This window comes from Macaca thibetana, chromosome 5, assembly GCF_024542745.1.
Source record: "Macaca thibetana thibetana isolate TM-01 chromosome 5, ASM2454274v1, whole genome shotgun sequence".
In the NCBI taxonomy this organism is placed as follows: Eukaryota; Metazoa; Chordata; class Mammalia; order Primates; family Cercopithecidae; genus Macaca; species Macaca thibetana.
Window position 1 is genome coordinate 2,605,865 of NC_065582.1, and position 27,881 is coordinate 2,633,745.

General features: G+C 38.6%; 1 pseudogene; it reads left to right on the forward strand.

Annotated features, from left to right (window-relative positions):
- The first annotated feature begins 7,609 nt into the window (after nt 1–7,609).
- LOC126955056 (COP9 signalosome complex subunit 3-like) lies at nt 7,610–24,868 on the forward strand (annotated as a pseudogene).
- Nucleotides 24,869–27,881: the final 3,013 nt, after the last annotated feature.

Consider the following 27,881-nt stretch of genomic DNA (forward strand, 5'->3'; position numbering starts at 1 on the left):
CAAGAATGCCAGGTGTGTCACAGCCTATAATTTGTGCAATAACATCATCAAGATTGACACGTTCTTACATGAGGCACAGTAAGTGAAGTAGGAATCCGGAGGCGTTCACAGGACTGGGGCTAATGAGAAGTCACTCTGGCAGATGAGCATCCAAGGTGGGGTCACTTTGGTCTCCACAGAGAGTCTGAGAAATGGGTGTATTGTAGAAATATTTTAAAGTTACAAAAGGTAAGATTGTATAATGGTTTGGATGTGAGCTATGAGAAGAAGAGTGATATCAAGAATAACTCTAATATGTTTTGGCCAGAGAAATTAGAAGGCTGGAATTATTATCCACAGAATTGAGGATCATTGAGGACAAAACAGGTGCAGGAGGAAAATTAGGGGTTGAGTTTCATTTACAATTGCCGTAATAATGCCACGTAACAGAGCATTCCAGCTTTCCAAAACTGACTCCAAAACTGAGTGACTGCAAAGAAAAGCCATGGATGCGCTCTTGAATGAGCTACTTGGTCTTGGCTGAGGGCGGCTGAGCTCACAGTTCATAATTCTAAGCTGCTGGTTAGGTCCCAGTTACTCCAATGTCTCTTTCACCATCTTTGGACAAGCAGGATAACGGGGGAATGTCTTCATGGAATGTAAAACCACTATGGGAATTTGGAGGACAGGAGCATCAATTTTTCTTAAGGCGTAGGCTTAAAACTGGCACACTGCAACTGCCCATCACATTCCATTAGCTAATGAAAATCATGTGATCAAACCCCAAATCAAGGGGCTGTCACTAGGTGAAGGAACTGCAAAGTCCCAAGACTAAGGACAAGGGCATATGAGTCTGAAGTTCATGGGAGCAGCTTGGGCTGAAGATATAAATTGAGGTTTCATCAGCATGTAAGTGACATTAAATGCTAAGGGACTAGATAAGATTATCAAATGAGTGAGTGTGATAGACAAGAGGTTCAAGGTCTGATTATCTTGGAACTCAAAATTTATGTGGTCAGGACAATGAGGAAGATCTCATTATATCATTATGTCAAGGGGGCGAAAGTGATCGACTATGTCAAATATTGCATGCAAGACAAGTGAGAGAAGAACTATTGGATTTAGCAACGTGAGGGTCATAGGTGATACTGATGAGCGCTGCTTTGTTGGAGTAGCAAGGGAACACTCTGATTGAAGTAAATTTAAGAAAGAACAACATAACTGGTAGTAAGTACAAACATTTGCAAGGAATTTTACTACAAAGAGAACAAAAGAAATTATGGGATAGATAAAAAGTAAAGTGGGCTGTGATATACTTTTGGGAAAGAATAAAGCATGTTTGTATATAATGGGAAGGATCCAATAAAGAGGGGAAAACCGATGCAACTAGGGATAGCACGACATGAGAAGAGAATTGCCGGAGCAATGACCTGAGAGAGGAGGGAATCTCATGCTCAACTTGAGGGCTTGACTCTAGGAGCACAGAGAGTTTATCTAAAACTGGGGGAAGGTCGTTCCCCGTAGAACATTTGGCAATGTCTGGAGACATATTTTAGTTGTCACAAGTTGGGGTGCTACTGAAATCTAGTGGATAGAGGCCAGACAGGCTGCTAAGCATCCTGCAATGCAGAGTACAGCTTCCCCACAATGGGAAGGATCCTCCCAACACAGACAGTGCTGAGGCTGAGAAGCCTGACGCTCAGCAACATAAGGAAAGAGAGAGGATGTGGGCACTGTTGTCCGTGGGAGTAGAAGTGATGGTGGGAACTTGAGAAATCCTTCTTCTCATTGTATGATGGTTAATTTTGCACATCAGCTTGGCCAGGTTACGCTGCCTGGCTGTTCGGTAAAACACTAGGGGTTGCTGTGATTTTTTTTAGACGCGATTAACACTGAAATCAATAGAGTAAGGCAGATTCCTCTTTGTAATGTGGGTGAGTCTCGTCCAATTAGTTGAAGGCCCTAAGAGCAAAAATGAAGTTTCCCAAACGAGAAGCAATACTGCTGTGAGACGGCAACACAGAAACCTTGCCTGAGTTCCAACCTGCACATTTTGGACTTGAGACTGCAGTATCAACTATTGCCTTAATTATGTCTCTATCTATCTATCTATCTATCTATCTATCTATCTATCTATCTATCTATTGTCTATCATCTATCTATGTATCTATGTATCTATCTATTGTCTATCTATCATCTGTCTATGTATCTATGTATCTATCTATCTATCTATCTATTGTCTATCATCTATCTATGTATCTATCTATGTATCTATGTTTCTATCTATCTATTGTCTATCTATCATCTATCTATGTATCTATGTATCTGTCTGTCTATCTATCTATCTATCTATCTATGTTTCTATCTATCTATTGTCTATCTATCATCTATGTATCTATCTATCTATCTATCTATCTATCTATCTATTGTCTATTATCTATGTATCTATGTATCTGTCTGTCTATCTATCTATCTATCTATCTATCTATCTATCTATCTATCTATCCACCCATCCTTCCACACACACACATATATTTGATTCTGATTCTCTGGAGAACCCTTATTAATGCACCTTGTTTCCATATCTTTCAGAGAAATAGAGTGCAAAATCATCAGACAACAGTGAACAGAATGCGGATGTATTATAGGCTTGAGGGGAGAAGAATAAGAGGGCCAGGGAAGCTCGGCTGACTGCCTGGCTGCATTCAGGGCCAACTTGAGGCCAATGGTCATGCACTTTAAATGACTCCTCAGGAAGAATGTATTTTTGGTTTTTTCGTTTTGTTTTGTTTGTTTCATTTTTGAGACAGCAACTCTCTCTGTCACCCAGGCTGGAGTGCAGTGGTAAGATCTCGGCTCACTGCAACGTCAACCTCACGGGTTCAATTGATTCTCCTGCCTCAGTCTCTCGAGTAGCTGGGATTACAGGCATGCGCCACCATGCCCAGCTAATTTTTGTATTTCTAGTAGAGAGAGGGTTTTACCATGTTGTTCATGCTGGTCTCAAACTCCCGACCTCAGATTATCCGCCCTCCTCAGCCTCCCGAAATGCTGGGATTACAGGCGTGAGCCACCGTGCCCAGCCAAAGGAAGGTGTGTTTCAATGTGGACCCATTTGGCCTTGGGGGGTCCAATAGGCCCAGATTGTTTACCTGTACCTATGCTAGGGTGGGGTGAGTGGAAAGGTAGAGAAGATCTGTTTGGGTTTTGCTAGCGCAGTAGCATGAAAAAGAAGGAAGGAGTTGAAAGTGTGGTTGAGAGAGTGATTATAAAATATCAATCATGCAATTTCAGCTGGGTAATGAGAACAGTTAGAAGAGGGGATTAGATCATGAAAAGGCAAGTTATTTGTTTTGAGGAGGTGGGAGGATTGTGTTTTAGAGTGAGCATTTTAGAACAATAAGTGGTAGGATGCAATGCTTGAAATTTCATTATGGAGAGTTTGTTCTTATAAGTAATGACAGTCTAGGCTATGCGGATGGAAGGGAGATGCTCAGCTGGGGAGAACAAGTGTATTTGAGAGGAAGTCAAAGAACCAAGGGGTCTATTTTAGGAAGATTATCTATATGGATATTGAAATCACCAAGAATAATGAATGTATAGTTTTAGAAAGAAGGTCGTTAAGCCAAGAACGAAAATCTCCTGGAAAGGAGACGAGTGAGCCAAAGGTCAGTAGCTGCCTACCACTGGGAGTGGTAGCAGGTCGTCTGGCAATATGTGATTCCGAACCAGGTGGTTTTATGGAGGAGATTGGGAAAACCATCCAGAAATGGAGAGGAGGAGCCAGAGGGTCCTCACGGTCGTAAGTATGACATTGGAAGGAGAGACAGCTAGAGTCCTGCTTCAATAGAATCGTAGTCCAAACACACTGTTCTGCCAGCTCCATTTAGAAAAGTCTCAAAAGAAAAGGTGGATTTTAAATGAGCCTAGTTTGGGCCCATTTCTGGCCAGTTATTGTGTCCAGGAAGGTAAGGGCCTGAAATAGACCATATTCACTAGCACCTTATTTCTCTTGAGAGAGTTAAACTCTAAAGCCATTAAAAATAAAGGAAAAGGAGTAAAACTAAAGCAGGCCAAAGTAACAGGGCACAAAGAAATATTTTAAATAATATAGCCTCTAGTACTCTAATGAATGTAAAAATATCACCAAATTGGTTAGCAATACATCATTATGTTGATTGGGAGTTTAGAAACAAGAAAGAGAAAGAAATGAGCCAATGTACCAAGAATATGAAAAATACTGAATCTAAAGACCGTCTATAGATTTCTTGAATTTCATCTATTATTCTTCTTTTGGCATTCACACATTCTGCTAGACTTTCTTACTTTCAAATTGGCAGAACTCATTACTGAAGACATATTCTGAAAGGTAATATTTTTATGTTTTGGAACTAGTAAGTTAAGAAGAAGAGTTTTTGTAAAGTAGGCAGTTTTGACTGGTTCCAAATCTACATTACTTAAGTGAAGTACAATTGAATAGTATTGCTCAGCGGATTTTTTAAAAAGCTGGTTAGTCAGGTTAGACTATTACCACCTTCCCAAAAGAACTGGGGCTCGAATTCCACTGTACAATTATTCGACTTCCTAGTTCATTTGAATAGGCACATTTAGCTCTTAATAATCAGCTTCTGGATAGAAAGGGGAAAATTGTAAAAGATGAAAAAATCAAAGTGAATATTTATAATAGAATTTACAATTCAAACCCTTAGAGTGACACAGGACCGAGAAGAGAAAAAAGAAAAGTTAACAAAAGATGTCAGCTCCTTGACCTAGAACAGAAATCTCAGTATTCATCAAAGGTAGGGAATTATACCACAGGAATCCCTTGATACATTTCTAAATACTTTTTCACCAAAAGTCTTACACTGGAGTCTAGTCTTGGTTCTAATTGAACTAGCTAGTTAACTCGTAGCAAGCCACTGACCATCTCTGAGCCTTGTTGAATAACCTTTGTAAACTGACATGAAACATTAATGCTTTTAGTTTAAAACTCTACTACTGGTTAAATATGTATACATATATGCATCTATGTATATATTTCTATATAATTTTTATATGGGCTTATGTTCTCCTGTCTTTAGGGGATATACCTGCGATTGCAATGCTGGGTCACATCGCAATTCTATGGTTAACATTTTGAGGAACTGCCAACATGTTTCCAAAGTGGGGGACACCATTTTATATTCTCAACAAGGAATGAGAATTCCAGTTTCTACACATTCTTGTCAACATTTGTTACTGTATTTGACATGAGCTGGGGATATTTTTAAAATTTTTATTTATAGTCTGTATGTGCTTATTAATTGTGTAGCCTTAGACTACCTGCTTGGCCTCTCTGAGTTTATGTTTTTTCATTTGTATCTGTACAGGCTTTTCTGGAGGATTACATATAATTATACATAGTTTCTGCCACCCATAGCTACTTAAAACTAGAAATTATCAATAGATTTATTCTCTATCTAGTTTCATGTTCTTTGGGGCTTTAAACGTTATCACTCATTGTGAAGATTCTCAATTATCTGAATTTTCCATTTTTCATTGTCAGGCCTATAGCCACAGGAGGAGGGACACCATATACATTTTTACTATCGAGCTCTGTATCATTATAACTATGCTGTGGGCACTAAATAATTGAGAGTGTAAACTTATAGGGAAAAATTGTGACTCACATATAGAAATGAGTCTTATCAAGGACTTCTTAAAAAAGTGTGCTATGAAAATGGGAGGTTACCCTTCTCTAGCAATGAGTTACCACTTTCGAAGGGACATGGTCTTGTAATATCAGTGAGAGATTTTTCCAGGTAGATCAGGATTTCCTGTCAACTGTATGAGAGACCATCTTTAACTAGGTTTACCATCATTTCTGGTAGAAAACTGTGGAAGGCCCTCATGACCTTATATTACATTGCCTTTCAAATTCAATGATGTTGGTCAAAGCACAGAAATTGAGTTGGTAACCAACTACCAGGCTCACGATTGCATATTTAAATAAGTGGTGACAACTTTAAAATAAACCTAAGTATTACTACATAAAATTTAAGTATTATAATCTGATGTAATTTAAATAAATTTAAATCGTTGTCTTTTCAAACTTCAAGGTAATTTTTATTGCATTTTCTGAGTAATGTTTTAGCAGTTTTATTAGTGCATAATTGACATGCCATAAAATCAACACTTGAAGTTTACAATCCAATGGTTTTTAGTATATTCATAGAAATGGACAGCATGACCACAATCCAAGTTTGGAAAACTTTTATTAACTCAAAAATAAATCCTATCATCATTAGCATTCACCTCATAATCCTTCTTCCCTACAGTCTTCAGCCCTAGATATTAGGATTAATGTGCTTTCTGTCTTTATAAACTTGGCTATTCTGAATACTCTGAATACTTTATATAAATATGTGGCTTTTGTGACTGACTTCTTTCACTTAGTGTAATGTTTTCAAGGTCCATCCCTGTTGTAGCATGTGTCATTATTTTTATTCCTTTTATTTTCATTTATTTGATTCAAATAATAATCCACCATATGAGCAGACCACATTTATTCATCCACTCATCAGTTTAAGGACATTTGTGCTATTTCTACTTCTTACTATTTTGGATAGCACTGCTATGAACATTCATGTACAAACTTTTGTATGGACGTATGTATTCATTTCTCTTGGCTATATACCTGGGATCGAAATGCTGGGTCATATGGTAACTCTGGGTTTAACATTGTGAGGAACTGCCAGAATGTTTCCAAAGCAGGTGGACTATTTTATATTCTCAGCAAGGAATGGGAAGTCGAGTTTCTCCACATCCTTCTTCACACACGTTGTTGTCTGTTTCTGTGATTATAATCACCCCAGTGAGGGTGGATTTGTATTTCATTGTGCTTCTGAGTTGCGTTTTTCTAATGTCTAATGATGTTGAACATCTTTTTATGTGTTTATTGGCCATTTGTGTATCTACTTTGTAGAAATGTCTGTTCAGGTTCTATACTCATTTTTTAAATTGGATTATCTGTCTTTTTATTATTGAGCTGTAAGAGTTCTTTACATAGTGTTGGTAAATACAAGTTCATTGTCAGATATATGAGTTTTCAAATATTTTTTCCCATTCTCTGGATTGTCTTTTCATTTTCTTGATGGTATCAAGACATTTTTTAATTTTTAAAATTTTTAAATTTTAATGTAGTCCAATTTATATTTGTTGCTGTTGTTGCTTGTGCTTTTGGGGTGCTCTCATATTTAGGGCTATGGTAGATTTTGAATTAATCTTTATAAACAGGATGAGCAAGGGGGTCCACATTTATTCTTTTGCTTATGTCTATTCAGTTGTCCCAGAACCATTTGGTGCATGCTATTTTTTCCCCATTGATTGATTTTGGGCACTGTTGTCCAAGTCAATGAACTGTAAATGTATGAGTTTATTTGTGAACTCACAATTCTATTCAACTGATCTACAGGTTTATCTTTTTGCCAGTGCCACACAATCTGGATTATTGTCTCGGTCCCTTGTAAATTAGCTTATCCACTCCTGGAAAAATGTTTGAATCCCTCTGCTAAATTGCGGCAGTCCTTCCTCCCAGAGTGGCCACCTAGTCCTGCCTAAGCTGCCTCTACCACTTGGGTTGTATCAGGGAATGATGACTGCCCCAAAGCAATATGTGACCAATGAACCACAGCTCTCAACTCAAGGGCAAATGACTCAGCTTTGTGAACTCATTGACTGGAGTAGAGAATTCCCTGCAAAGAACTTACATCATCTGGGTATTGTGCTTGGGGCTCCTGATATACAGGAACATCTTTTGAGGGTTCTTGCTGTTTTGTTTGTGAGGTTTTCCATGCCTACTGTTCCTGACGTGGAAACACTGTTCTCACACGTTTCACTTTTCATCAGTGCTTGTGATGGGGAGCACATTCAATATGCAACAAATACTTTTACTGGGCTATGCCATCAGTTAACAAATGAATTTGTGGAAAGAAAACAGCCCCTGGGAGGACTTGGCATCCTTAGAGGAGCTAGAACAAGCTGCGGATGAATACAAACCAGCTGACCTGAATACATGCTGATTTCTGCCAGCTTTGTTTGCAGACAAAATGGTTAAGCCTACCCTTTCAGCATTTGACACAGTTATGACGGATATCTGTAAAGAGAATGGAGCTGTATTAATCATATTTTCTACTTTCTCTATTTTACGATGCTTTGACATATTTGGAGTCTTGTGGACCTGGGGGTGGGGGGACTGTTTGTTTTTTTTTTTTTTTTTTTGAGACGGAGTCTCGCTCTGTCGCCCAGGCTGGAGTGAGTGGCGTGATCTCGGCTCACTGCAAGCTCCGCCCCCGGGTTCCCGCCATTCTCCCGCCTCAGCCTCCTGAGTAGCTGAGACTACAGGCCCCGCCACCACGCCCGGCTAATTTTTTGTATTTTTAGTAGAGACGGGGTTTCACCGTGTTAGCCAGGATGGTCTCGATCTCCTGACCTCGTGATCCACCCGCCTCGGCCTCCCAAAGTGCTGGGATTACAGGCTTGAGCCACCGCGCCCGGCCGGGGGGACTGTTAATTAGCTAATTTCCTAGAGAAGGCTAACAAGTTTCCTGTGAGCACACCTGTGGTATGCAAGCCAGCAAATCCCAAGTACATATCCACATCCGCTTTCCTTCATCAGGCTCCTGCAGCACAGGGCATTCTCCTCCTGCCCTAAATCGCCCCAGAGGAGGGTACCAGATAACTAGGGATGACCGTCATGTCCCAGAGTCTGCTGAAATTATTCAAACTATCCAATCCTACCACCGCTCAGCTTTTCTACCCTACCTCGATCATTTACTGCCTCAAAAAGGAAGTATTGGCCCTGGTCCATACTTTCTCCTCCCCTTCTCCCTCCTGACTGCCCCTGTGCCTCCTCCTGTGGCCCTCAGTGTGTCATGCCCCTCTCTTGGGAACCATGAGTGATAAACTATCTTTTCTTCTATTTATTTATTTATTTATTTATTTATTTATTGAGATGGAGTCTTGTTTTGTCACCCAGGCTGGAGTGCAGTGGCGTGTTCTCGGCTCACTGCAAGCTCCGCCTCCCGGACTCAAGTGATTCTCCTGCTTCAGCCTCCTGGGTAGCTGGGATTAAAGGTCTGTGCCACCACACCTGATTAATTTTTGTATTTTTTAGTAGAGATGGGTTTCAACATGTTGGCCAGGCTGGTCTTGGACTCCTGACCTCAAGTGATCTGCCTGCCTCAGCCTCTCAAAGTGCCGGGATTACAGGCATGAGCCACCATGCCCGGCCCAAACTATCTTTTCAATGGTGTTTGACTCCTGATCTACTGGCATTACCATATCTGAATTAAAGACAAAATCCTAGGCACATTGTAAAATAGGAAACGATGATGCAAAGACCTGTTTATGTTACTCCTCTCACGAGGGATGACCTGCACCGGCTGAAGAGTCCTTTACCTTCTGAACAAGCTGAACCCACTCTTGCCATGTCAGGTTGTCATATCATGTTGGATTGAAATCATAAGTTTGTTGCCCCATGAGTGTGGCAAGTCAATACATAGATATACCCATTTGCAGCGGAGAAAGAGGTTTCACTGTAGGGCTGCCAAATGAGGAGACGGGAGGAAAACTCAAACTTTGTCTCCCTGAGTAGTTTAGTGCTAGGAATTTTAAGGGTTTTGGCATGGGCTGGAGTGTAGAGATCACTGATTGGCTGAATTGTGCAGGGTGAAGTCATGGGGCCAGCAGGTGAAGAAACTGTATTCTTATGCTCATTCAGGTCTTCTGTGGGGCCTTGAGACCGGTTGACCTCTATTGTCCTGCTGGAAGTCAGGATCTGCTTAAGCAGCTCTTAAGCAAAAGCTTTATGATTCCAGTGTCAGAGATCCTGTTTTAAGCAAAAGCCCTGTGATTCTAAGGTCAAATATCCTACCTATAGGAAGAGTGGGGATGCAAGTGGTCAGTCCCCAGTGCAACAGGACTTTCAGTTTCAAGGAAGTGGGTCAAAGGGCAGCCTGACAAATGCTTAATTATAACCACATTTCTGTCGAGAATTCTTGATAACTCTGTGAGGATGACTTCAGAATCACGTAAAAAGTTGATTATAGTTTTTGATTATAGTTTTTTTGATATTACTTGTCAGAGTACAATAGCTACCAAATATAGATCTCAAATTACTGGTGGATTCATTAAGCTCCTTAGCAATGCATACGATGAATTAGCACAAGTCTATTCAACCGGGAACCCCTCAGAACTCCAAAATCTGAACCTGGTAAACAAGCACAGTGACATTATTACTTACGATAACTAAAGAAGGCTGGTGAAGCAACGCTTGTTATCTCTTTATAAGAACAACACTCAAAGGCTTACAAAGACTTTTTAGCACTCTCCTTACAAGGTATGACAAAACACGTGCAGATAGCTAGACCTTAAAAGGCAGAAAAATATGTCAAAGCATGATAGAAGATGGCAAAATGTTTGCAAGTATTAAGCAAAAGAATGATATGGTTAGTTTTAATAATGGCCCTGAAAATTATAATATATAACCCAGCCACGCTTCATAACACTGATCAGATGTTGAAACAGAAAGCACTTGAGGGGCCACAGAAAACACTTGATGGGCAACTGAAAGCTGTGGATCAAGAGACTACAGTGAATCCCCAAGGTGTAGCCAGGGTATGAGGTCACAAGAAGAGGATTCCATAAATGTCTCATTACAACTGAAACTAACAGACATCCTGAATGTCACAATTGAAACAAATAAATAAAAGATGTGGTTATCTATTGAAAAATGGAGTCTTTTATTAAAAAACATTCTTACCAAGAAAACTCCAGATATAAATGGATCAACTGTGAATTTTTACAAATATTTAGGAAAGAAATAACCTCAGCCTCATACAAACTCCCAAAGAATAGAAAAAGAAAAAATTATTCCAAACTACTATTATGAGGCAAGCACCACTTGATAGCCAACCTTAAGAAGAACATGATAAGTAAAGAAAATGATAGCCCAATATCTCTCTTAAACATAGGTAAAAAATCCTTAAGCAAAACATAAATGAATAATTTAAGAGTGATATATAAAAAGAATAATTACATTACAACCTGGTGAAAGTTATATTGAAAATACAAAAGTGGCTTAACATTTAAATATCAATAAATATGACATGTCATAGTAACAGAAATAACAAGAAAATCATATAATCATATTATAGATGCTAAAACAGTAATCAAATTCAGCAGTCACTTGTGATTTTAAAAAAACACAAAATTCTTAACTATAAATCAAAGTAAATTTCTTGATGTCTCACTTTCATTTATTTCCTACAATCAATCCATCACAAAGTCTTGCTAATTTTATCTTCACAATATGTTTCAAATATCTCTACCTCCCTCCATCTCCACTGCCACTCCCCATCATAATCCAGGCCCCATGACTACCTCCATCTACTATAGCCATAGCTCCTCAACTGGTCTCCTAGATTCAATCCCCGGTCCTTTAAACTATCACAATGATCTCTGTAGAATGTAAATCGAATATTGTCATTTTCTTTACAAAGCTTTTTGGAAATCTTTCCATTTCCCTGAGGAGGAGCATGGGCAAGTTTGATCTGTTCCTTGTCTATATATTCAGTTCATCTGAGGATATTCCATTTGTTTTTGTTTAAGCTGTAGTGATTGATACTGACTTCTTCAGACACACAGATCTCTACACATGACCAAGAGTTTCACATATTGCCTCCCCTCTGCCTTTGACTGGGTTAGACAAAGAATCTTTAATGGGCCCCCTTGCATCTGAGAGCTCTTAAAACCATACTTTGCTATCTTGAGTTCACATGATATAACCTCTTGGGCTACAAAGTAATTCAGAGCATAATCTCCAAAAGGATTCCTGCAATGAACTCAGCAATTTATTTTTCTTAAACTATAAAACAAGTATATAGTAGTTAAAAGATAATAAATGCATAAAATTAGAAAAGAGAAAAAATCCATAATTCAATTTGAAAGAAAGTATTATTAACATTGTTGAATAGAGTTTTATACTCTATTTTTGATGTAATTTAATTTTAAATATTTTTCCAGATTATTGTAGCCATTTTAATGAGTCCATATTATTCAATGATGTGGCTATATCACAAGTAATTATTTCCTTTCTGATGGAAAATTAGGCTTTGATTCTTTTCTATAAAAATAATATTTTCATGAACACTTTTTTATAAAGGATTTTCTGAATTTAGAGTTACTTCCTTAAATTTTTCTACTTATGTAATTCTTAGGTCAAAAAAATGCCCAATTTTGGAATAATTACTACATAATGCCCAATTACTATCTAAAGGATAATGCTACTGCCCACTTCTTAAGAAGAATATGACCATGCCCTTTTTTTTTTTTTTTTTGCTCTTCCTAAGAATGGATTTTCTTAATTTTTAAAATATTTTCTAATTGGACAATAGAAGTTATGTCTCAATTTAAAGAAAAACTTCTACTGAGTTTATTACAAGTATTTTCTATAAAGGTTTTTGGTTGAGTTGCATTTCTTACATGTATTTTATTTAGTTTGCCATTGCAAGACAACTGTCTTTAGTTGAAAAGTGTTCGGTTTGCTTAAAGTTATCAGCAGCTAAGTCACACAGTCCAAATGCATAGATTAATAAACAGTGAATACAATCCTTTATGAAGAAAATAACAAGGTTTTAGTTTTCCATGAAAAGTGCTTGAAATGACATTTGAAACATTCATTGAGTAGCTCATGGAAATTAATAATTTCTTAATGTTTATCCTTTGCTACCCCTTGCAAAGCACTATGTTAGACATAGTTAAAAGCACAAAGTTATTAAAGCATGGTATCTGCTCTGTTTTGGGGAAAGGTTGCTGATAAAATTGTTAATTAGCAGTTTATCAAGATATTCATGTCATTGTGTATTGTAAAATGCCCAGGAGCCAAATGTAAATTATTCATAAATTAATACAGGAAAAGCAAAAGCTAGATTACCGAGTTGGAGGTCACTTTACCCAATCGACTAAAATGCTCATTCACCCCTAATTATTAAACATGAATATAAATCAGCATTTCTAAACAAAAAAATACATTAAAACTTACCTTTATTAGCTTAATCAGACTTGCATATTAAATGTATGAGACTATTAAATGTTAGTCTTGATTTCTCCTTGGTAAATCTAAAATATATCTGGTAAAAACTTCATGATATAGTAAAAATGAATAGGATTTCAGTTCGTCATAAAAAATACAAAAGGAAAATCAAGAAAACAAGGGTCATTGTTCCGCACCTTGCATATGAACTCTCTAAATACTGCTCCATTTGTATCATTTCTTTTTTTAAAACCCCACTTTTATTTTAGATTCAGTTTGTTACACAGTATATTGCATGCTGTTGAGGTTTGGGATATGAATGATCTCATCACCCAGAGAGTGAGGATAGTACCAAATCATTAGTGTTTCAGACCTTGTCCCCTTCTTTTTCCCTTCATTAGTCCTCAGTGTCCATGAGTACCCAATGTTTAGTTCCCACTTGTAAGTGAGAACATGTGGTGTTTGGTTTTCTTATCATTTCTAAATATAATTTCAACATTTAAAAAATTCATGTTAGCACACCGAGTTCCATGGATGGCATTGGGGAATCCTTACAGAATTTATGTTCCGTCTATAATAAGCAGAACAAAGACATTGTTCTTATTCATAAAGGTTAACTTACAGTTTCTTGGCAAACAACTGAATATGTCTGGATAACAATACAGATGATCTGTTGCTCTTGGTTAGTTATTTTTCATTTCTATTGAGAATTAATTGTATTACTACATGATAAAAAAAAAAGTTTGTGTGCAACAGTTAAACTTTAGATTTTCTACTACTAAAAAAGTTTACTACCAAGTATGTCAGAGCATTTCAAGTTAGTAGATATCAATTGGGCCCTGTGCTATTTCTAGCATTATACCGGGTGGTAGTGAAACTGGCTTTGCAAAGATTATGACAGTGAGAAAAATCTAATATGGCTGACTCCATCTTGCTTCTAGCCTAATAGGCTGGTTGTCTTTGCTCATTCCTAGGCCAAGCTAACCATAGGAGAAATTCAGTTAATAGTAACTTAAAAGCAAGGATGATGACAGGTCCTCCCAAAAAACAACTCTATCCTTGCTCAAGGACCAGAAACTAATGAAAGGCCATAAGTTTAAGATCATGAGAGGGGCCTGAATTCTAAAATGTAGCAGAATTATAGTTTCTATAATCCCCTACTGCCCAGGAATCATGTGGCCAGAAGTCAGAAGATTTGTGACTTCCCCAATTGCTTCAACAGGTAACATCTCTATTGTAGAACTTAAGACTGGTCTTTTGAGATGTTTTTCAGATTTTTGCATTCTGGCAACTGACGGACTCAAGCTGGAGCTGCGACTCATGACAACTGGTTCTGTGGCCCCATCCAGAGGTGTACTCAGTGCACAATGACCATTTTCCACACCCTATGATTTCATCCCCAACCAATCAGCAGCACACATTCCCTAGCCTCCTGCACACCACATAATCCACGGAAACCCTAGCCTCTGAGTTCTTGGAGAGACTGATTTGAGTGATAACTCTAGATCTCTTGCATGGCCAGCCGTGTGTTAATTAAACCTTTTTTTTACTGCAATGTGACCATCTCAGTGAATTTGTTTTGTCTGTGCAACAAGCAGAAAGAACTCATTAAGCTATTGCACTAGCATTGCCACAGTGATGACAACCCAAGGTCTTCCCTCAGCACCACGGCAGGAGTGGATATGTTGACTCATGGAATAGCGGATATTAGTTCATCAAACATTCTATTCCTTAACAGTTCACCACCACCAAAACTGTCAACTCAGCTCTGCTCCATGGAGCTGACCAAGCTATCTACAAGGGTACAGAAAAGACTCAGATGGCTCTAAATCAAGAACTAACAAACAATAACGTTTTATTTATTGAGTACTTTTCATGTGATTTGTCCAATGAGAAATTATTTACATTATATGTGTATTCGTGCTTTCAACTTTTACAACACAAGAAGTTATTTTTATGAAATCCACGTTACAGATGAGGAAACGGGGGCTCAGAGGAATTGGTAATTTCACCAAGATCCCTTGACTGGTGGGCAGCAAGGCTGCGCCAGCTCTCAGATCCACAACCTACCACTCTCACTACCATATCATTTCTATGGTGTTTAACAGCACGGTCTTCTTCAGGGCAAAGCCATTGTCTCCAGGATGGCCTTCCTCCTAGGGTAAGACTCAACATTTTTTTGTAAATTGTTTCTTTACAAAGAGAGTAAAGAGATAACATGACCACCTGCAGGAAACTTCCTGACATCCATTTCTAATCTGCAAAGCAGTGGGGATCTTTCCACTGCTTTGCACTCTGATTAATATTTCCTTTCTATTGCACATCAACTTCGGTCTGGTGCCCATCAGAGAAGAAGGGAAAGCCTTTGTGTTAATTTTTTAAAATAATAATTTTAATGGAGTGTGGAGTAAAAATTATCGAAACAGCGAGAAAATGAAATCCACAGTAACAATGTCAATCTAGCACTTCTGCACATAGCAGACATTTCATGTTCAAAGATTTCAATGACCTGTTTATTGTATTTCTAAGGGAACAAGTCTATGCTCCTGAGTATTTTTCAGAGTCTTAATGAGCAATCGCAGCGTTACGGCAATTTGCTTATTCCTCTTTAATTTATTTGCATTGAATAGAGCTTATTCAGCGAACAGGAAATGTGCTCAGTCTTGTGATCGCTAAGGCACAGAGAAGGTTGTGAGCACTTTTGAGAAAAGGAAGGTTCTGTAGAGAAAAAAGCAGAGGAAGTCATGGGCTCTGAGGATAGTACAAAGTAAGCAAGTCTGGTAACCAAGAAACACAGACAGAAAGGGGGCGTTGAGAGAAGCCAGCCTTCCCCGAGAGACGCTTGGCCTGGAACCATCTGGAGGGTCAGATGGGGAGAATGCACTGCTTCTGAAGCCTCTGAAAGTGTAAAAAAGTGCTCTTTTCCAATAGCACTGACCTATGCATTCATAACTGCTTTAAATAGACCAACTCTAACAGAACAATTTACAGGCAAGTCAACAGAGCCTTATGTTCAATTGTACTTCTTCAGGTATGCACTGCCAAGCTGGTAACTGCTTGTTGGCAAGGCCTAGGCAGGCCCAGAGCCTACCACCTGAATCCCCTTCAATCCCTCACCCCCATGACTGTCATCAGACCAAAGGGGACGTTAGAAAGGTGAAAAGGGAGACCTGGCTTCTGTTTAACGTTTTATCAAAGTGTAACAACGATTCTATTTCAACATGTTATATACTCTATTCTTTTTAAAGATGTGCAAATGTGTAAATAATTATTCCAGGGCCAGGCACGGTGGCTCATGCCTGTAATACCAGCACTTTGGGAGGCCGAGGCGGGTGGATCACGAGGTCAGGAGATCAAGACCATCCTGGCTGACTCGGTGAAACCCCACTTCTACTAAAAATACAAAAAAAATTAGCTGGGCATGGTGGGGGGCACCTGTAGTCCCAGCTACTCGGGAGGCTGAGGCAGGAGAATGGCGTGAACCCAGGAGGTGAAGCTTGCAGTGAGGTGACATTGCGCCACTGCACTCCAGCCTGGGTGGCAGAGTGAGACTCCTTCTCAATATAATAATAATAATAATAATTGTTATTATTCTAAAATGCTGTTTCTCATGGCTGTAAGACAAAAAATGCCATATCTCACCCCCACCCACCAAATGAGCTGCTTTGCTATATGCAATAAGTGTGTTTGAAAAACAACTCTTTTTGCTTTTTGGTTAAAAAAATAATATTTTCCATTTTTTAAAATGTTTGATGTTTCAGAAAGTTCTATAGTTAATTTTTGTTGAAACCCGCAAATGGATCCACAAAAACGATAGTTCACTGATTATCTTTGGTGGTGAGGGGCCTCTGAAAGTTTCAAACAGACAGTGGAAATTGCTTTGAAAAGTGTAAAGAATTATACAAAAATAAGATATTATTTTGATTTGGTGATAGTACAAAGAAAAGCAACAATTGTCTAAAGAAGTGCACAGGTGTTTTGTTGGGATGTATTGAAAAGGAGGAATAGAAACACCCACCCCTTATCCTACAAGTGAGAAAATATTTGCAGTCCAGTTGTATTTTCTTTCAGTACTAAGAACAAGTCATGCTCTTTCTTGCTTTTCCACGTGTAGTTTCTCTGCTTGGACACTCCAAACCTCCATCTCTTTACTTGGTTACCATCTTCTTTAGTCTCAGCAAAGGCATCACTTGAGGGCAGGGGTTGGTGAGCCTCCTATGGAACCGGAGGCGAGGCCTGTGCTTTATGTCTGTTTTGTCGTGAGTGTAACATAAAGACAGGGCATGTGGGAAACTCTTAACAGAATAAACTAATTCCAATAAAGCACTAGCTCAAGACACACGTGACCATGACAATGTAATCGTTGTCTCCTTGCTCAGATTCTCCTTCCCACCCTGGAATTTGCTAAGTGTTTGTGGAGAACGTGGTCATCTCTAGCATCTGGGATAGGGGTTCGAGCCGAACTTCTGTAGATTTCAGGGAGCTTGGGAAATCTCAGCTGATATCTGGAATACATGCGCACAACAAGAAGAGTTGAAGCTTCTCTCAGGAGGTTACTTTACAGGGAGGTGGGGGAAGAGAAGAGAAGATGATTACTTTCATTTATGGCACAGTTTAGCACACACAGAGATGCCTGGATGCTATTTAGGTGATTCATTGGTTTGTCCTATTCATCTACCTCTCCAGATCACAGATTCACAGCGTTTTATAGTTGTAAGGTCTGCTGGACTCCTCACACAAACAATCACTTTTTTAATGGATGAAAGACAAATTTATAGACAAAAGGACAAATAGCGTGGTTGAATGTATCTTCTTATAGCCCTAGTAATCTTCCTGGAAAATTAAAATCTATAAAAAACCCATTCCCAATGTACCAACAATACAGAATCAACAATATTACATCCAATTTGCTACAAGGCTCACATAGTATACCTGTGGCATATATAATCCAGTAAAGGCATTTGGACATGCCATTGTCCTCATTAGCTTTTATTTTACAAGAAATTGAGCTGATGGGTGTAGAAATAAAATGCCAGTAAATGAGTGCATTTGGTAATTCTGTTCTCTCCTTGCTAATTTTTAAAGATGTCCTGTGCTTCACAAGTGACTTATTGCTCCATCAAAGCTTTGTTTTTTAAAATAATGTTAAGGAATGTCGTTCATTTGAACTATAGTATTAACATAAAAGCTTGAACAAGGAAACTTCATAGAGAAAGTTATGTTTCGAAGCTTCTACTGAATAATTCAGAAAAATGTGATTTGTTTTATATGCTTCAGAACATACAAAGATATGTTTAGAAGCTTCTACTGAATAGTTCAGAAAAATGTGCTTTGCAAAAGCTATTGAACTATCTGGTGGTTGTTGCGTCTGGTAGGGTATTTCTTCCTCTGCTTGAGGGCAGTTAGAAAGGAGTGTAGGGGAAGGACTGGGTTTCAAACTTGAAGATAGCTGCCCAGGACATTCAGTCACCAGTGAGATTCTTCAGTTGGCAAAATGGAAAACAGGCACTATCAATTTAACTCGAAAGAGTTGACATAATTTAAGAAGTTGAAACATTAAAAGAAAAATTAGCTAAGGTTCCTAATGTCAACAGATGGGGAGTGCTCAGGACACAGAATGTAACATTTGTTCCTTAAATCCCACAACTAGAGAGTTTCTGTAATTGGAGTAAAATTAACTCACACATAGTAACAGCATTCAACCGGAGTCCTGAGAAACACTTTATAGCAAATAGTAGGACTGGCCTTTGCAAATCATCCTCACAATAACCATTTGTTCATGGGCTCTGAAGTCGTAAGAATTTGGTTTTGGTTCTAGCTCCACTCCTCAGTAACTGTGTGACTCTACAGGCCAGCTAACTTCTCTAAGCCGTCACTTCTCCATCTATCATATGGGGGTAATTATAGTACCCACTTCACTTGTAAGTGTGTGGATAATAATAGTGCCTACTTCGTAGAGTTGTTTTGAGATTTCAGACAATAAATGTAAAGCATTCAGAACAGTATACATTTAGCAAAGTCTCAATAATATTAGCTATTATAATATTTTCAATATCCTAAATTTACAAATCAGAAAACTGAAGCTCAGAGAGCCTGAGTGCTACAAATTATGAAAGTAACAGGGCAGGGAATAAACTCCTAAGATACCTGATATCAAAGCACATATTATTTTCCACATCACTATATTGTTGCCCTGAATATGGGTCAAAATAAAATTAGAAAAGCAATCAGGTCATTGTGCTGGTGAGGTACGTGAGGGCAGGGAACGAGAGGGCTGGTTCTGGTGAGGTCATTTCAGCTGATGACTGAGGATATGTTTGTGGGAATGAGTTAAGAAAGTGAAATAAAAGTGGTCGCATTTTGAAAATTATTTAAAATTTCATCCTATCTGGGGGTATACAATATAGAATTGCAAAAAAATCCATTAATATTCTGCTTCTTAATTTTCTAACTTGTAAAATGAATAGACCAAATCATCTTTTAGATCTTTCACACTGAAATATTTGACTCAGTTATATAGCTAGCATTAGATTTTGTCTGATCTAAGCTTCTGTCTTTTGTATTCTGAATGAATCCTTGCTACCTTATCTATGAATAAATACTTATTTTCTTTCTAAACGTATAAACTAAGACAGCTATTACAAGAGTTAAAGAGATAAAGCAGTATCAATCCTGCTCTCAGGAATGCCACATCCCAGTAGGAAGAGCAAGGTGCGCATATAAAACTTCCAATCCAAGGTAGAAAGTGATCATGCATCTTCTGAAGATGCAAGTAAAATGCTGCTGAAATCCAAACATTGCTTCTGGTTGGGGAATTAGGAAAGAACTTGGAAGATATGGGGTTTGGATAGGGTCTAGAATTTGGATGCACGGAAATGGAGGAGAAAAGAGAGATCTCGATCAAGTTGGGGGAACATAAAATACTTAAGTGAGCCACAGCGGCTTTGCTGGAGTATAGGGGATACAAAAGAAGAGGTGGGAGACGGGGAGCAATTTCCCAGTAGGCAAGTGCTCCCTGATGTGGGCTGTGGGGCCAGGCTGAGCACTGGACTGTGGCTTGGAGCAATGGGCAGTCATTGGGAGTTTAAGCAAAGGATGACCACCGCAGAGCTCTGTTTTTAGAAGGAAAATTTGACAGGAGATGGTTTGGCAGGGGAAAAGAAAAAGGGAGGTCAACCAGTAAGGAATTGCCATCATTCCTGTCTAAATCACTGAAGGGACAAATCTGCATCTTTGTTTGGTAGACTTGGTGGCACCCTTGTTCACCTATCAATGCACTTGTTGAATTAATAAATAATAGTTTAGGCTGGGCGCAGTGGCTCATACCTGCAATCACAGCACTCTGGGAGGCCGAGGTGGGCAGATCACAAGGTTAAAAGATCGAGACCATCTTGGCCAACATGGTGAAACCCCGTCTCTACTAAAAACACAAAAATTAGCTGGGCCTCATGGTGGGTGCCTATAATCCAGCTACTCGGGAGGCTGAGGCAGGAGAATGGCTTGAACCTGGGAGATGGAGGTTGCAGTGAGCAGAGGTCATGCAACTGCACTCCAGCCTGGTGACAGAGACTCTGTCTCAAAAACAACAACAACAACAACAAAAAAAACACTTAAAATATAAAATAAAATAAATAAATAATATTTTAAGTTTCGATAAATATAGAAAAATGCTCTGCTGACCCATAATAGAATCCAATGTACTTGAGTTGACAAGAATTAGAGTAATCCTGACAAAAATATAATACTATTATAGAACACAGATTAAGGAACAGGAACGTTTTTGTCCACATGACCAAAACTATAATCCAGTACATTAAAATATCCATGTTATTGGCAGAATGGCCCTGTTTTATGTTTTATTTTAATTTATTTCCACATATGAAATCAAAACTCCAATATATTTTACATCCAAGATTATGCTAAGAAGTATGATACTCTGGTCAAATAATACTGTAATTACACAGCCTCAAAAAATTTACAGAAAGTTTTTCAAAAAAAGTTTCCTCCACAATCCATTATAAAATCATCTGGAAAGTCTTTTTACAAAATTTCTTACCTGCTTCATTTCAGTTTTGGGTGTGTGTGTAGCGGGACTAAATTAAATAAAACTAGACTGAGTTAGTCATGTAAGCATTAATTAGCACAAGTCTTCATTGATGACTATAAAGGATTCTTATAAATGTAAGGACTACATTTAACAGGTCTCCTCCCTTTACATGACTTTTCTGGTATTATTAACATGACTAAAACCTATTGTTTTCTACTTACCTCGGGAGTCTTGGCAAATGATAATTTGCAAGCTTATACTAGCACTTCACAAATTATCAACTCTTTATGTAACGGGTTGCTATTGCATTTTTTCCCATCTGCTTAGGTTTCTTAGTAGTTTCCATATCTTTTGTTATATGACTGATGATCTTGAAAAGAGGGTGAGATTTGTACCCCCATACCTCCCTTAGAGCTGAAGAGACATTTCGTTTTCTTAGAGAAATGCCTCACTCATCCCATTTTTACCTGCCTTTTTATTGTGAGCCTCAGGCCTTGAGCAAAAGAAAGGGAAGGCTATGAAAGTAGTTACTAGATTCTTTGTAGATTCTGGATATTAGCCCTTTGTCAGATGGGTAGATTGTAAAGATTTTCTCCCATTCTGTAGGTTGCCTGTTCACTCTGATGGTAGTTTCTTTTGCTGTGCAGAAGTTCTTTAGTTTAATTAGATCCCATTTGTCAATTTTGGCTTTTGTTGCCACTGCTTTGGTATTTTAGTCATGAAGTCCTGGCCCATGTGTATGTCCTGAATGGTATTGCCTAGGTTTTCTTCTAGAGTTTTTATGGTTTTAGGCCTAACATTTAAGTCTTTAACCCATCTTGAATTAATTTTTGTGTGAAGTGTAAGGAAGGGATCCAGTTTCAGCTTTCTACATATGACTAGCCAGTTTTCCCAGCACTATTTATTAAATAGGGAATCCTTTCCCCATTTCTTGTTTTTCTCAGGTTTGTCAAAGATCAGATGGTTGTAGATGTGAGTGGTATTATTTCTGAGGGCTCTGTTCTGTTCCATTGTTCAATATCTCTATTTTGGTACCAGTACCATGCTGTTTTGGTTACTGTAGCCTTGTAGTATAGTTTGAAGTCAGGTAGTGTGATGCCTCTAGCTTTTTCTTTTGGTTTAGGATTGTCTTGGCAATGCAGGCTCTTTTTTGGTTCCATATGAACTTTAAAGTAGTTTTTTTCCAATTCTGTGAAGAAATTTACATGAAAAAATCAAACAACCGCATCAAAAAATGGGCAAAGGATATGAACAGACACTTCTCAAAAGAAGACATTTATGCAGCCAACAGACACATGAAAAAATGCTCATCATCACTGGCCATCAGAGAAATGCAAATCAAAACCATAATGAGATACCATCTTATACCAGTTAGAATGGCAATCATTAAAAAGTCAGGAAACAACAGGTGTTGGAGAGGATGTGGAGAAATAGAAACACTTTTGCACTATTGGTGGGACTGTAAACTAGTTCAACCATTGTGGAAGACAGTGTGGCGATTCCTCAAGGATCTAGAACTAGAAATCCCATTTGACCCAGCCGTGCCATTACTAGGTTTATACCCAAAGGATTATAAATCATGCTGCTATAAAGACACATTCACATGTATGTTTATTGTGGCACTATTCACAATAGCAAAGACTTGGAACCAACCCAAATGTTCATCAATGATAGACTGGATTAAGAAAATGTGGCACATATACACCATGGAATATTATGCAGCCATAAAAAAGGATGAGTTAGTGTCCTTTGTAGGACATGGATGAAGCTGGAAACCATCATTCTGAGCAAACTATCTCAAGAACAGAAAACCAAACACCACATGTTCTCACTCATAGGTGGGAAATGAACAATGAGAACAGCTGGACACAGTGTGGGAAACATCACACAGCGGGGCCTGTAGTGAGGTCGGGGGAGAGGGGAGGGATAGCATTAGGAGATATACCTAATGTAAATGACGAGTTAATGGGTGCAGCACACCAACATGGCACATGTATACATATGTAACAAATCTGCACGTTGTGCACATGTACCCTAGAACTTAAAGTATAATATAATAATAACAATAATAATAATAATAATAATAATAATAAAAGTGGTTACTAGGGAATGCCTTCAACAGTGAAGGCCTAGGTGTAGATGCTTCTGAAGTTGAACAGCTTGTCAATCTTGCTTCTCCATGGCCACTGACACTTATGTGGAGGCCTGGAAGGACCCCAATAAAAGTAGATTAAAAGTTATGTCCTCTTACCTGATTCAATCAAGCCTACTAGCTGACTGATTATTAGAGACAATAAATTGGAAAGTCATAAAAAAGTGATACTTACATACTTTCTTATTTTATTATCCACCTATCCATTTAATTGTTCATTTTTTATAGGAGGCCAGATCCATTTTTGAATGTGAGTTCACAGATTGAGGATCCACTTGTTTTTCATGAGCCACACTCATGATACATGCACAATTTTAGAACTGTTATTTCTTCAGGCTGAATCACAACGTAACACCGCCCCAGCAATATGGATGCAGAATTCTATGGAATATTCCTCCCCATGCCAGTTGGAGTTTGTTGTTGTTGTCTTGCCCAAATATAATCAACAGCATAACAGTTTATATTGTAAAGACTTCAAAAGAATTTTTATTAGTTTTTGTGGAAACAACTCTCCTTTTTTGTACTCATATTTCATCACTTTATTAAATGACTGATTAGAATATATAATTATAGTAATAAGTGAAATTGGAATAAACAATCTCAGGAAAAGATACACATAGTGCTTACTATGCATCGGCCCCAACTTATGACGGTAAAATTGCACAGCAGCGTGGAGTAGAGCTGACCAGCTACAGGCTCTCAGCACCCCAGGGCAGCCGTGTTGAACAGAGGAAATGGAGATTATCAGATAATTGTTGGGTCAATTAACTAGAGGTTGATTAAGTAAACTTATTCTTTCCCAATTTTGTCAACAGTGTGTTCTTCTGGAACCTCTAAGACAGTAGCTAATTTCAAATTCATATAATATATATGAGGTATTTTGATCCTGTGCAGTTCCCCAAAATAAAGTTTCTTTTGCCTTTAAATAATTGAGACATTTCCATTATTGTAGCTGAGAACTGATAATTATCATTATTGGGCACTCACAACAGATACTGTGTGAAGTGTTTTTAGTAAGTTGTTTTATTTAATCCTTTAATAACGCTTTGAGTTTGGTGCTGTTACTACCAGCATGAGCAGGTGTGGAAGCTGAGGCTCAAAGCTGTAAAGTAACTTATCACGGGGTCTCACAGGTAACAGGCAAGTATCATGAATCAAAATTCGGTCTCTCTGACTCTGAAGCCTTTGCTGTTCATCCGTATGCTTTTTTTTCACTATCATTTCATTGTTTATTTGTTAAAAGAATCTGAAGCTTTTGGTCCATTTAAGGGACTTTGTAGGCTGCTCAACGTTGACTGCTTTGTCATCACCCCTTCCCTGAAGAATCTAGAACTTCTTTCTAGAGCCAGCACTAATTTCTAAGTGTAAATAATCAATGCTTTGTAACTGAATATTTTAACATCACACTTGTTCTTTAAGAGTCAGGTTTCTTAAATGGCAAGAGCCAAATCGGAGAAAATATCTGATTTTCTCCCCTGCCTTCCAGTTTAATATGGCTTTGATGTGTGTCCCTCCAAATATTGAAATGGCATCCCCAAAGTCGGAGGTGGGGCCTGGTGGAAGGAGTTTGGGTCGTGGGGGCAGATCCCTCTTGAACGGCTTGGTGCCCCCACAGTAATGGGTTCACCTGAGATCATGTTGTTAGGAGGAGGTCTGGGACCTCCTTCCTCTCACTCTTGCTCCCACCCACCATGTGACACTCCTGCTGCCCATTTGCCTTCTTCCATGGTTCTAAGCCTCCTGGGCCCCTCACCAGAAGCAGATGCCGAACCGTGAGTCAATCAAACCTCTTTTCTTTACAAATTACCCAGCCTCAGGTTTTCCTCGATAGCGATACAAAATGGACTAACACAACCTTCACAAAAATAATGCATACTGTCATGCCTTTTACAGTCCTTAGGAGTCTCATTTACTCTCAGCCTTATCCCAGAACAGCCTGTTCACAACACAGTCGTCAAGAGTAATTCTACTCACGTTTAAGTTAAACCATACTGTTTTCCAAAGAGGTTGAACTAATTTACACTCCTATCAACAGTGTATGAGTTCCCTTTTTTCTGCATCCACTCCAAAGTCTGTTATTTTATGTCTTTTTGATAATAGCCATTCTAACTGGTGTGAGATGCTATCTCATTGTGGTTTCAATCTGCATTTCTCTGATGATTAGTGAAGTTGAACATTTTTACATATGCCTGTTGGCTATTCTTATGTCTTCTTTTGAAAAATGGCTGCTCATGTCCTTTGTCCATTTTTAGGACATATGACAGCTCTGCTTAGGCTGTTTAGGGGCTTTCAGCCTCATATACTCCTGCCTCAGGACTTCTGCCTTTGCTGGTGCCCTATTTGAAATCTACTTTTCCCACTATCCCTCACTACATTCGTTTTTTTTTTTTTTTTTTGTTTTGTTTTTTTTGCGGGGGGAGGGGGAGGGTTCTAATGTTATCCTTTCATTGATACCTTCGGCTGGCCACCCTATTTAATGCTGCAACCTCCCCAGATTTTCTGTCCCCCTTCTCATCTACTATACTGTATGTTTCTCTGTAGTACTTATCACCTTCTGATAGTATATATATTTAGTCATTTATATTTACTCATTTATGGTGTGTTAGGGATATTTACTGTGGAGTGAAATGTGTGCTCTGTGCCTCTGATGAACCCTCAGAGCCCAGGCCTGTGCCCAGCACAGGGTGGTCCTCTACCTTTCGTTGGATGAATGATTAAAAGAAGGAATGAGGACTTCAATTAAAATATATTACAAAAGCATGATATATGTGAGTGGAAACGTGAACATATTTAAAAACATTTGTGAAAGTAGGCTGTTTGAGGATCAGTCATTTAGACCTAAAATTTAAGATAAACAGAAGAATAAGTTTGTAAGAAAAAACAGTATTTTGCTTTGACAATTCAAAATTGTTATTTAATCACGGGAAACTTTTTTTTTTTTTTTTTTGTGACGGAGTCTTGCTCTGTCACCCAGGCTGGAGTGCAGTCGTGTGATCTCGGTTCACTGCAACATCCACCTCTCAGGTTCAAGCAGTTCTCCTGCCTCAACCTCCCAAGTAGCTGGGACTACAGGTGCCCACCACCATGCCAGGCTAATTTTTGTATTTTTAGTAGAGACGGAGTTTCACCATATTGGCCAGGATGGTCTTGATCTCTTGACCTCACGATCCACCTGCTTTGCCCCCAAAAGTGCTAGGACTACAGGCGTGAGCCACTGTGCCCAGTGGGAGAGCTTTAAAAATGGTTTTTCATGTAGTGATAGAATAAAGACAAGTGTGTCTGAATGCATGTATATATACACATACAAATTATTTATGTATAATTTTACACATACATATAAACACACACATACACAGATATACATCTCTACAGTAGAATATTAGGAAGTAGATTCTCAGGTTTTATTCAACAAAAGCCACCACAGTACTCTGCCCTTGTAGTGGTTTTATAACCTGCCAAGCCAACTCCATCTAAGTCTATTACAATTAAGGGACACAGAACAGCTCCAAATGAACTGTATCAAGTAGTTCTTCAACTGAAATCTTGACTAGGAGGGAATTACATCAACCTGTTTTTTTTTTTTAGATGGAGTCTCACTCTGTCACACAGACTGGAGTGCAGTGGCACAACCTTGGCTCACTGCCACCTCCGCTTCCCAGGTTCATGCAATTATCTGCCTTAGCCTCCTGAGTAGCTGGAATTACAGGTGCCCACCACCACACCCAGCTAAATTTATTTTTGTATTTTTAGTAGAGATGGGGTTTCACCATGTTGGCCAGACTGGTCTTGAACTCCCGACCTCATGATTTACTGCCTTGGCCTCCCAAAGTGCAGGGGACCACAGGTGTGAGCCACCGCACCTGGCCAGCCTGTTCTTAAAGTCTTGAGAGGCTTAGGAGGTCAGGTTGATTAAATTACACAGCTGAAAGAAACATTTTCAATCATGATCTCTGTATAAGTTTCCATGAGAAGTGCAGAGGCAAAAAATAAATCAACAAAGCCTTAACTTGGCTCAGAACAATGTCACATGTCGGCTAGGTTAGTAGACATGGAAATGTTATACCCATAGTGACTATTTAGAAGAAATATTCTGCTTTTCTGTTCTAGTTTTTTGTCATAATAGCTCTTACTCATTTGGCAGGACAGATACTTCAAGTATAATTTTAAGGTGACAATTAAGGGGGGAATTGTCACTCAGAACAATCCAACTGTTTCCACATCTGTAATATTAATAAAAGGATTGGAGCTAGAGAATCTGTGTGGTTCCTTTCAGAGTATGATGCTAACAAATCTCAGAATTCATAATTTGTCTAATATCATAGATTTTGGGGAGCTGAAATTATGACCTCTATTGCTAGATACACTAAAGTCCTGCTCATAATTCTCCATGAATTTTAATTGTTTTGTAAGGTGATCTTTGGAAAGTTAGGACGCTAACGGATAGTATCAGCTGTTTCGTCTTGCTAATTTGCTAATTACATTGGGTCACCTGGCCAGAGAGGCTTCTCATAAATCATTTTTTCCAAGCAAGCAGGTGAACAAATGAAGCTAGATAATAAATATCTAGAAGGTTTAACACAAAACAAAACTGCATTGTGTTGAACACTTAAGTTTTTGTAGCTTATGTTCAG